Genomic DNA, 12,728 nt, shown 5'->3' on the forward strand with positions numbered 1-12,728 from the left:
GATGAGGTCATGAATACAATTTCCGCCCTTGTAAGAGTCACCACAGAGCTTGCTTCCTTTCTCTGTCTTCCCCTGACATGTGGGTACTAGGAGATCCCCAGTCTACACCCCAAAAGTGAATGCTCCCAAGACCTTGACCATGTGGCACCCTGGTTCCAGATTTCCAGCCTCTGGACTGCGAGAAACACATTCCTCTTGTTGATAAACCACCCAGTCCGTGGTGCTTTGCTATAGCAGCCTGACCTGTGAGAGACATAATGTTTTTGCATCCTCTGCCTTAAGCGGAATGAGCAGAGCTCCTATTACCAGCCAAGCAAAGATGCTGGGTAATATGCCCCAGAGTTATTCAAATCGGCACACAAACACTCAAACGACAAAGTGACTCAGACAAGAGCAACTGAAACCTCAACAGGCCACATGTGCAGTGACTATGAGCATAAACCTTGGAATCTTGCAAACCAGAGATCAAACCTGGGCAAACTGCCTAGCAATTGAGCTTTCCCCTACTAAAATGGGGATGATCATATTGTCTAGAATTATTATGAAGATCTAATGTAACTACACATGTAACCATGACCTACAAGTTCCAGTCTGAAAGCCAGATGGTGAATGGTTTCAGAACAAGGATTCTCATTCATTTAATAAACATTAATGAAATACTTAGTATGTTCCTGACACAAGATTTTTAGTGCCTTAGCAGGAAAAATAAGAAATCCATAGCCTCTGTCATCCAGGAGCTTACAGATTAATGATGTGATAACAAATGAGTTTTATCTCTTGTGCAAATGGCAAATTGCAGAGCCTGCCTTGGTACCAAGAGCTTATAACACAGGCTGAGTGGTACAGAGCACTTGAATGCTGAGCAATGCCCATCCCTAGCAGGAGAGGAGAGCTGTCCAGGAGACGTAACTCTCACTATCTTTAGGCACATCGGTGGGGAAGTGCAGGGTAGGTCCACAGAAAGGTACATTTAGCTACTGCATGCATCAAGAGAAGAGACGGAAGATGAGTAAGACTGGATCACAGAAACCCATGCATGGGCCTTCAAGGGTTCTGGATTTTGTACTAAAGGCAAAGGGATTAATCAAGGGATTACTGGAGAATGTTCTCAGTTAACAGAAGACATGGGAGCTCTTCCCAAAATGAACTTCATTATTCTTCTTGGTCCGGTTTTGGGAGGCAGAACACATGGTGGGGGCCAACTGGAATAGCAGGTCTTCAGCTAGTCCCCCCAGGTCCACCTACAGCCTATCAGGTCATGACTTAAGGCAGCCACCAAGCTGGCACTGGGAGAAAGAGAATGCTTCTCCCTCACAGGAGTGGTGAGACAGAGGGGCTTCTCCCCGGGCCAGGGTGCCGCTTGTCCCTGGGGGGGTCCCCAGGAAGTACATCACCACCTATCAAGATCAAGAGCTGGGAGTCAGAACGAACATGGCCCACCACCCACGTGGCATGCTCACAAACACTCACACGAATAAAGATTGGAATCAATTTCAAAAAACTGTCCCAGCTTGGAGTTCAGAGATTTCCATAGAGTGAAACTGAATCAAGCCAAACCACAAAAACAAAACTAACATTTACTGAGGATTTGCGGTTTGCCAGGCATTTTACACATACCCTCACTGAATCAAAACAATTCCTTACAAAGTAGGTAGGCATTGTCTTTGCTTTCAGACCAAGTCGCTGAAGTTCTGAGAGGGTAGGTGGCCTGCCCATGTTTACTCAGCCAGAAAGCGGAGGAACCTTGTCTGGAACCCAGGACTCCACATAACAGGAAGGTTTCTTCCCATCCAGAGCTTGGGGGGTGGGGGCCCTGCAGTTCCGACTTAGCATCCTCCAGGCGAGGCGATCCTTTTCCCCTGCCTCTTGAAAAGGACAAAGAGGTTCCTCTCCACTGGCTCTGGTGTGATCAAGCAACCCTTGGGGAGGCTCGGGTAGCCCAGCTTGGGTCACATGTCCACCCTAACCAACCACTGAAGCAGGGGGATGGCTATGCTGATGGGCCAGCCTGGGTCATGCACCCACCTGAGACTGGTCATGGGAGGAGTGGGCCACCTGATTGACAACTCTATCAGGACCATGTCAAGTGACAGGGATAGGCCCCCAGAGGGAGGGATGCTGGGAACTTAAAACTGTGTCCACTGTGGCTACAGTACATCAAGTCCTGTGCACCAGATACTGTTTCAAGCCCCTGCAGTGGTCACCACGGGTGCCCACCATATCCAGTCTTGGTATGCCAGAGCCCACCTGTAGCTGTAGATAGTTCCTGGCATGCTGACAGCTTCCCACTTCAAGCACCTGCATTAGTCTTTCTTCTTTCATGCTTGTGGCTTATTCACTTCAACAGGACACAAGTGCCCAATGATAACCCAGAATTACTGTCGTGGGAGCATGGGGAGACAGCACCCCCAGGGGAGGGTGGGAGCCAGTGGAAATGCCCAGATTCCCTTTCTTCTGGAATTATGATTCTAAGGCATGTTGCACACAGTGTAGCAAGGTGCCCGGTGTAAGCGGCCCACAGGGGAAACTCACTGCTTAGCAGGCTCTCGCTGGGCGTGGCTGAGAACACCTGCATGGCCCCCCTCCCTTCCTTTTCTCATTCTCCCACCCCCTCTTCTACTTCTTGACAGCACCTTCCTAATAAACCACCAAGTCCTTATCCCAGGGGCTACTTTAGGGGTACCAAATGAGAAAAAAGCATTTTTTTTCATGTATGAACTCACCAAATACGCCTAAAAATCCCACAAAGGAAGTGATACTATCCTCATTTTGTCGATGATTAAATGAAGCTCAGGAAGATTAAATAAAATGCCCAAGACTCCACGTAGCAAAAGGATTTCCAGAATTTGCACCCAGAAATCAGGCTGTGCTTTCTCTAATGCCCACGTCACTGAAAACACACAATGCCATCTAACAAGTTGGAAAAAAAAGTACTCAAAAGCTAAGCCAGTGTCAACTAAAATGGCTTCTGGAGCCAGCCCTTCTCAGTTTTTTGAAAGCGTTCCCAGGGAGTGAGAAGGAATTATGGCTGTTTCCCTGACTCTGAGGAATTCTATCCAAGGACAGCAGGAGGGGGGCCCGTGGCCCTGAGGAGTTGGGAGACTGCGCTGTGAAGCAGGGAGTCAGACCAAAGCACAACAGCATAGCACACTTGATCTCTTCATCTTTTGCAAAAACAAGCATAAATACCTATTTACTGAGCCCAGGCTAATGCTCAGGTTGGTCTGACTACTGCCTTCATATCGGGATGGAAGTCTAGGCACCCCAAGGATCCTTTGAGATCAATCAGTTAGCAAGGCAGGAAGTCAGTGCATCATCAGATTGACACTTGGAGTTTTTCATTGTTAACTAGATGAATTAAGAATTTATCAAAATGAAGATGTGGTACAAATACACAATGGAATACTATTCAGCCATAAGAAAGAAACAAATCCGACCATTTGCAGCAACATGGATGGAGCTAGAGGATATTATGCTCAGTGAAATAGGCCAGACAGAGAAAGACAAGTACCAAATGATTCCCCTCATTTGTGGAGTATAACAATCAAGCAAAACTGAAGGAACAAAACAGCAGCAGATTCACAGACTCCAAGATGGGACTAGCAGTTACCAAAGGTGGGGTGGGGTGAGGGAGGGAGGGTGAGGAGAGAGGGAGAAGGGGATTGAGGGGCATTATGATCAGTACACATGGTATGTGGGGGATCATGGGGAAGACAGTGTAGCACAGAGAAGACAAGTAGTGACTCTGTGGCATTTTACTACGCTGACGGACAGTGACTGCAATGGGGTAGGGGGGAGACTCGATAATATGGGTGAATGTAGTGACCACATTGTTTTTTATATGAAACCTTCATAAGAATGTATATCAATGATACTTTAATAAAAATAAATAAATATAAAATAAAATAAAAAGCAGAGCTTCTAAGAGTTGCTGATCTTGGCTATGTGTGAAGAAAAAAAAGGAATATATCAAAAGCTTCCATTCTCACTCAGGATTGATTCCTATCTATCGATCTGTCTTTCTATCTAATCTCTGCTAAGCATTATTAAGGAGACTCAAATCAATTCTCCAAATATTTACTAAGCTTTCTCTATGCGCATGGCCCCATTTTAAGTGCTATAAAGGATTCATAGTAACTCACTCCTGCTAAGGAGTGAGTTTCCCCTGTGGGCCGCTTACACCGGGTACCTTGCTACACTGTGTGCAACATGCCTTAGAATCATGATTCCAGAAGAAAGGGAATCTGGGCATTTCCACTGGCTCCCACCCTCCCCTGGGGGTGCTGTCTCCCCATGCTCCCACCTGGCCAATGTTGGGTAAGAGCCCACGGCCTAGAGGACAGAGCGAGACAGGGACCCAATCACCCAGAGATGGCTAGCAGCCTCAAAGGGAAGGATGCATGGGTCTCCAGGGTGCAAAATCAGGGGAAATGATAAGAGATGGACAGGGGATAGGGCAGTCTCTTTGGCATGGAAGTGGGGCAGATGCTCTAGGTTTTGCCTGCCAAGAATTGACTGCACCCCACTTACAGCTTGGTGGTCAAAAGCAGGAACTTGGAAGACAGGGCCTGGGTTTGAATGTTAACTCTTCTAGCTACCAGCTGTATAATCTTGAACAAGTTTCTTCTATGTGGGCTCTGTTGCCTTCTCTGTGAAAGGGGAGTGTAGCATCCAGATGTTATTGGATTGTGGCATATATCAAATGAGACAACAGATCAATGTTTAAGTGGCAGGAATAAGCACTTATAATTGTGAGGTGTTTTGTCAATTGTGCCTGATTTCCTTTGGAAAATGATCCCACCCCTTGTATACTGTGTTGGAAATACTGTGAATGAAGGCGCTCTGCCCTCCTCGAGCCAAATGAACTCCAGACTCACAATAAAGGGAAGACCAAATAGATGTTCTCCTGGTAACCAGAAGCTTAAGAAGAGACGTGCAAATGCAGGGCATGAATGGAGTGTGTTTGTCCTGATGGTGGTGCCCTAAAGAGACTCCCCATGACTTCCTGCCCCCAGAGCCCCAAAGCTACCCCTGTCTCTCTTTTATCCCAAGCCCACGTCTTCAGACTTGGAATCTGTGAGCAGCCCCATTCGTATCATTTCACTTAACCAGACCTGATTTTGAATGCAACCAGCTAAAGAAGCCTACCTGATAAAAAGGAGTCTCTCTGAACTGGGCCTTGAATAACTCGGTGACGTTGTAACTGAGAGAATTCATCTCCCTGGCCGTATCCACAGATGAGCACCTCTGTTTCCCGAAGGAAGATCAGGACATACAACCTGGCAAAGGATTACTGCTGCACGTTAGGGATAAAAGGCAATGTAAGAGACAAGGTACGTAGACCAAAATATAAGTATTTTGGAAACATCCCAAGGTTTTAATTGGGACACAATGATCAAATATTTGAAATGCAAAAAAAATAGAGCCCCTCTATCCATAATACAGGTGCAGTATTTCCCAAATTTCAGTTATTTGCATACCAACATTTTTGTGATTTTTATGATACTTGGACCCAAAGTGTCATTAATAGTTTTCTTAGTGTGTGTGTATAAATTATAGCCTCAATATTTTTCTTTAAATTCTTTTAAAAATATAAATTAAAAAATTCTACTACTGCTGTAAATGGAAAACATTTTTTTTTGGTCATGAATAGAAAGTAATCATAAACATTAATACAGTGAAACTGGGTTACGGACTCCCATTGACCAAATATGAGGTAATTTAAGCATCAAAATAAATAATGATAGTAATGGATTAAAAGCCATGAATAAAATAAAAATCTACGAGTCCACTAAAAAATAATACATAATTACAGTTGAATGTCAATTAATAAATACAAAAGAAATGATAGAGTTAGAAAACCAACCAGTTGGTGAAAGTTTGGCGCAAAACAGGTTATTTACCTCATCTCAGAATAGTTCCCCACAAATTACTTATAAAGTGAAAATGGTAACTTTAGAGTTGAGAAACCTGGCAGGCAGTACCTTAACCAAGTAATTAAAGGCAGTATCACTCATGTGGACAAACTGACATAATGCCCTTCCTGATACAATGCACTGGCAAGGACACAATATCACTCCACAATATTGTTACCAAAACACACACAACTGAATTTATTCATGAGGATGGATCAGACAAATCCAAAGAAGGTCATTCTGAAAAGGAAAAAGCAACTGGACTGTACTCTTCAAAGATGGCAAGATCAATAGAGCCAAAGAGAGGCTGGAGAACTATCACAAATTAAGAGACTAAAGAGATAAGAAACAAGACAACGGAAGATAATGGGTGACCCTGAACTGGATTCTGAGCTGGGATGGTGGTGGGGGAGGAGCTATCAAAACATTACTGGGCAGTCAATGCAAGTGGAGATAAACTGCAGATAATAGCGTGGTATCAATATCACAGCACCTGATTTTTGATCACAGTCTCTACAGAGGAGAATGTCCTGGTTCTTAGAAAATACACACTTTAGTACTTCGGTGTAAAAAAAACAATGATGTCTCCAAACTTCTCTCAAATGGTTCCAAAAACAAAAATATATGCAGACACAGGAGATCAGGAAAAATGTAATCAATAGGTGAGTCTGAGTAAAGGGTGTAAAGGGATTGCCTCCACTATTTTTGCAACTTTTATGTAAGTTGGAAATTTCATCAAAATAAAATGTTATCAAAAGAACACTTGAAAATTAAATCAATAAAACATGTTATTAGAGTTCAGTAAAAAATGAGCGCCTATTGAAGTCTCTGTGCCTGAGGCCAGTTTCTTGTTAATATAAAAGAGATGAGGAAGGTTTGGGAAGATTTTAAAAGACATCCCAACATCAAATTAAAACTGTCTCTCTGACACTATAACCAATCTTTAAAGGGAACTGGAAAGGGAATAGCTTCTCAGTGTGTGATCGGGCATTCTTTAATGCATGTGCCCCAGGGGTGTGAATATCAAACTGAAGGGGAACCTTCTCTCAAGCAAACGTGGCTTGCAGGGGTTTTGATCTGTTAAGGAGCTGGAAGCCGCTGTGCAGGGGATGCAGGAGGCCCGCACAGTCTGTCTTTCTTGCAAGCGCTTGGCTGAGAAGAAGACATGCCAGCACGTATAATTTGACATCCTGGTTTCATCTTTAAGAAATACACTTTGCTTACAACAGTTTAGAAACCAATCTCACTTCTGGGTGGTGGCAACATTGTCTACAGCTAGCCGTTTCTATTTAAATGTTGGCTACGGTCAGCTTCAACAATGAATCATTGACAGAAGTTTCCTTTCCTCCCCACCCGGAAACTCAGATGGAAAGACAAACCATCTGTCGACCACTCCTACAGTCTTTTTTCTAGCTGCCAAGCACCTGCAGCCCCCAGACTGAGACGGAATCCCCCAAGACCTCCCCACATGGCCCCAGTACTTTGAAAGGGCTAGATTTTAAGTGCAGTAGTGCATGCTGCAAAAGAAAGCACAGCTATGCCCACTGAATGTTTAACTGAGGCACTGGGAGGGTTAGGGTGCCCAGCATCATCCCCAGTGATGTATATTTACCACTTACCACAAGACAGCAGCCTGCGAAGCACTCTGCATGGAGTATGTCATTCAGTCCTCTCACGATATGCTCCCATTTTACAAGAAAGAAACAGAGGCCAGAAGTTAAGGAACTTGCCCTGGTTCCATGGCCAGCTATGTGGTGCCAGGATTCAGACCCAAGCTGTCTGGTGCCAGGGTCCACGTGCTCAAACGTCATCCACCACCACTAAGGTATGCTGGCCCACGGAAAATGAAGAGGCATCTTGCCGGTGGGCTGCCAGTTAAAATGCAGGATGCCCACATAAAGGTGAATTTCAGACACTGAATAGCTTTTTAGCATAAGTGTATCACAAGTATTGCATGAGAAATGCTAAAATATTATTTGTTCTTTGTCTGAAATTCAAGTGCAACTGGGGATCCATCCTGTATTTTTTGTTGTTGTTACATGTTAAGCAGTTTTTTATTAAGGTATCATTGATATACAATCTTATGAAGGTTTCACATGAGCAACACTGTGGTTACTACATTCACCCATATTATCAAGTCACCCCCCCACATCCCATTGCAGTCACTGTCCATCAGCGTAATAAGATGCTATAGAGTCACTACTTGTCTTCTCTGTGCTACACTGCTTTCCCTGTGTCCCCCCTACATTATGAGTGCTAATCATAATGCCCCTTAATCCCCTTCTCCCTCCCTCCCCACCCCCTTCCCTTTGGTAACCACTAGTCCCTTCTTGGTGTCTGTGAGTCTCCTGCTGTTTTGTTCTTCCATTTTGCTTTGTTCTTATACTCCACAAATGGGGGAAATCATTTGGTACTTGTCTTTCTCTGCTTGGCTTATTTCACTGAGCATAATACCCTCTAGCTCCATCCATGTTGTTGCAAATGGTAGGATTTGTTTTCTTCTTATGGCTGAATAATATTCCATTGTGTATATGTACCACATCTTTATTCATTCATGTACTGATGGACACTTAGGTTGCTTCCATTTCTTGGCTATTGTAAATAGTGCTGCAATAAACATAGGGGTACATGTGTCTTTTTCAAATTGGGCTGCTGCATTCTTAGGGTAAATTCCTAAGAGTGGAATTCCTGGGTCAAATGGTATTTCTATTTTGAGTTTTTTGAGGAACCTCCATACTGCTTTCCACAATGGTTGAACTAATTTACATTTCCACCAGCAGTGTAGGAGGGTTCCCCTTTCTCCACATCCTCGCCAGCATATTGTTCCTTGTCTTCTGAATGTTGGCCATCCTAACTGGTGTGAGGTGGTATCTCATTGTGGTTTTAATTTGCATTTCCCTGATAATTAGAGATGTGGAGCATCTTTTCATGTGCCTGTTGGTCTCTGAATTTCTTCTTTGGAGAAGTGTTTGTTTAGATCCTCCATGCATTTTTTAATCAGGTTATTTGCTTTTTGGGTGTTGAGGTGTGTGAGTTCTTTGTATATTTTAGATGTTAACCCCTTATCAGATATGTCATTTGTGAATGTATTCTCCCATACTCTAGGATGCCTTTTTGTTCTGCTGATGGTGTCCTTTGCTGTACAGAAGCTTTTTAGTTTGATGTAGTCCCACTTGTTCATTTTTGCTTTTGTTTTCCTTTCCAAAGGAGATGTGTTCAGGAAAAAGTTGCTCATCTTTATATTCAAGAGTTTTTGTCTATGTTTTCTTCTAAAAGTTTCATGGTTTCATGACTTACATTCAGGTCTTTGATCCATTTTGAGTTTACTTTTGTGTATGGAGTTAGACAGTAATACAGTTTCATTCTCTTACATGTAGCTGTCCAGTTTTGCCAATACCAGTTGTTGAAGAGGTTGTCATTTCCCCATTGTATATCCATGGCTCCTTTATCATATATTAATTGGTCATATATGTGTGGGTTTATATCTGGGCTCTCTATTCTGTTCCATTGATGTATGGGTCTGTTCTTGGGCCACTACCAAATTGTTTTTATTACTGTGGCTTTGTAGTAGAGCTGGGTAGCATAATCCCCTCAGCTTTATTCTTCCTTCTCAGGATTGCTTTGGCTATTTGGAGTCTTTTGTGGTTCCATATGAATTTTAGAACTATTTGTTCTAGTTCATTGAAGAATGCTATTGGTATTTTGATAGGAATTGCATTGAATCTGTAGATTGCTTTAGGCAGGATGGCCATTTTGAGAATATTAACTCTTCCTATCCATGAGCATGGAATTTCCATTTATTGGTGTCTTTAACTTCTCTCATGACTGTCTTGTAGTTTTTGGGTATAGGTCTTTCACCTCCTTGGTTAGGTTTATTCCTAGGTTTTATTCTCTTTTCCATCCTATATTTTTATTTGATAATGCTGGAAACTCTAAACCTGGTAGGACCCAAACCTACAATCTCCAGCTCAGAAGATGTGCGGCTTAACTATAATTATGCCAGAGCTCAACTACTCCAGTGGAATCTGGATCTTCCGGGATTCTTCACAAAAATAGACAGGCTCAATCATTTTGGAACTCTTTGGGATGGTAGGGTGATGCTATATGAGCTCTGTAAAGATGCCCAAGAATCCCACAGGCAATTACTGTAGAGAACTAAGGGGTACCTGTGGGCTGTACCTGCTGCACTGGGTTTGGTGCGTAAGATGGAGAAATGATCTGCATAACAAATCACCACAAATTACGGGCTTAAAAAAAAACTTTTATTATCTCATAGTTTCCATGGATCAGGAAGCTGGGCAGGGCTTAGCTGGGTCCTTTGCACAGCATGTCACAGGCTGTACTCAAGGTACCAGCAAGCTGTCTTCCCTTCCAGATCTCAGGGCCCTCGTCCACACTCACATGCTTACAGGCCCTCTAACAATACAGCAGCCTACTTCTCCAAGGCCAACAGGACAATCTCTAACTTGTTATGTGGGTTTACAGGCTCCCCTGATTAGGTCAGGCACCCCCAGGATAAGCTCCCTGGTAAAGCCAGCTGCTCAGGATGTTAAGGACATCTGCAAAATCTATTCACCTTTGTCATATTCTATTCACTGAAAACAAATCTCATGTTCTTCCCACAGTCAAGGAGAGATTATACAAGGGTGTGGACAGTGGCAGGGGTGGGGGTGGTGAATCATCGCAAGGAGGTTGGAGGAATCCTTACTCAGAATTGTGCCTATTTTACTAAGCATCAGTCCCCTTATCTGCAAAAGAGGAGGGACACTACTCACCTTGCAGTACTGTTGAGAGACTTATGCGAGGAACCGTAGACAGTGAACAAGGCTCTGTCGGTCCTCCCTTAGAAGAGTAACAAGTGCCTCCACATAGCTCTTCTTGGGCAGGCAGGGGAAGCTGAACGGCCCCACATCTATGTGAGTGACTAAGGGTGTGGCTCTAGAGTCAGACTGCTCGCGTGGGCTCAAACACCATCAACTCACGAGCGTAGCTGGACAATCTCAGCCTCCATCAGGGCAGGAAATCTCAAAGGAGTTCAGGAATAAGTAAACGTATGGCACAAACTTCAAATGTCACTATAGCGCAAGAAATGTATTCCAAGAACTTGTACTTGGACCCTGCGGTTTCCCAATAACATATGCTCATGTGATCACCAGGTCACTGGCCCCAAGTGGTAGATTTTGGCTGCACATCTTTGAGGGTCCTGGGACAAGTAAAGGAGTCCTGCCCTTGGCTTCAGAAGGTGAGAGGTGACCTCACAGTCTGCAGGGCAGCCTCAAGACTGACCCAGGCCTGATTGCCCAGGAGTGGGACCAGAATGGGGATACGTTTTTCATATAGAAGCCAGGAGGTCTTTGTTACATAGAAAATATATTCAAATTATGTTTCTCTTTGGGATTAGGCATCCTATTTGCTTTTATGAAGCTTCTCTGAGAAAAAAAATCTGTATTTTAATACTTAAATGGGGGGAGGGGTCAAGATTGAAGGCAATTAAATACCAATTAACAGCAGTGCTTCCTATACTACAGAGGATTTCTGTTTCCTGTGCTACTTATCTTTATAATATGTGGATTTGTGTAATGATCATGCATACATCATCATGCATATAATCCAGAAAAAAACAAACAGAAAACAACCTGGGTGTGGATATGTATATTCATGTGTGCACGTGTGTGAAGCTGGAGGTGGCTGGAGTGTCTCTGGACCTCTGAGAGGCCGATGAAAGCCCCAGAAAGGTGGCTGAGAAAGCCTAGGGAAGTGGTTCTCACACTTCAGTTGTACTTGAGAATCACGGAAGCTGGTTAGAAGCTGGGGCAGCTGCAGACGAAAGCACGTCCGAGGATTCTGATTCAGAGCACCAGGTGATCCCTAGCAATCGGCATTTCCATATATACCAGTCCCAGGTGATTCTGCAACATTTTGAAAACCCCTGCTTAGAAGCCGGGCTCCTCCTGAAATGGGAATGAGCTCCGAGGCTGGACTGCCCAGTGCCGCTTCACGTCGGGAGGCCCTGGTGCACACCTGACTCTGACGGCCAGCATGCAGGACCGCTCAGGTGAGTGTGTGGTTGGGGAGAAGCAGGAAAGGAGGAAAGAGAGCTGCTGCTTCTATTTGTGAGACTGTCTGTACAGTTAAAGAGTTAAGAAATGTACATTTCCAAGAATATACAAATCTATAGTTACATGACAACTTTTTTTCAATCCTATTTGTGAATTTCTTGACAATGGGAATAATTTTTTTTGTTTTATGAATTTCCTTGTGAAATTTATAAAGTCTAAGTGGGAGGCCTCCTTGCTCCCTCCCCCTCCCCATGACAAGCCTTACCCTAGAAGCACATTCAAAGCCCCTCAAGGAAGGTTCCAGGTCAGAGGCCCCCACCCCACCGGGGCAGCCAGGCACCTGAGCCTGTGGCCTTGGCACGATGTTCCTGCCACCTAGTGGTCGAAGACACACAGCTCATTCATCTTACCCTTCACTCAAATTCTCACTCACTGCTTTAGCAAACTCTTGTCAAGAATCTCTGGGGTTGCCAGGCACTTGGCTGGGCTCTGGACGTAAAGAAGAAACTCTTATTTACTGAAAGGAACCCTACGAATCATTTCATTAAGTCAGTGAACTAATCAATTCATTGAACCTACTCATCAATTCCCAATGGTGAAATGGCAGGGAGGTGAGTTGGGGGGGAAGGGAGGGACTTACACAAGGTCCCACATCAACTCCTCTGATAATTCGCCTCAAACATTCTTTCCTACAGACAATAGGAGGTGTATATTGGAATCACCCAAGGGAACTTTTGAAAAAACACCTGCCCAG

The sequence above is a fragment of the Manis javanica genome, chromosome 17 (assembly GCF_040802235.1).
Source record: "Manis javanica isolate MJ-LG chromosome 17, MJ_LKY, whole genome shotgun sequence".
NCBI lineage: Eukaryota > Metazoa > Chordata > Mammalia > Pholidota > Manidae > Manis > Manis javanica.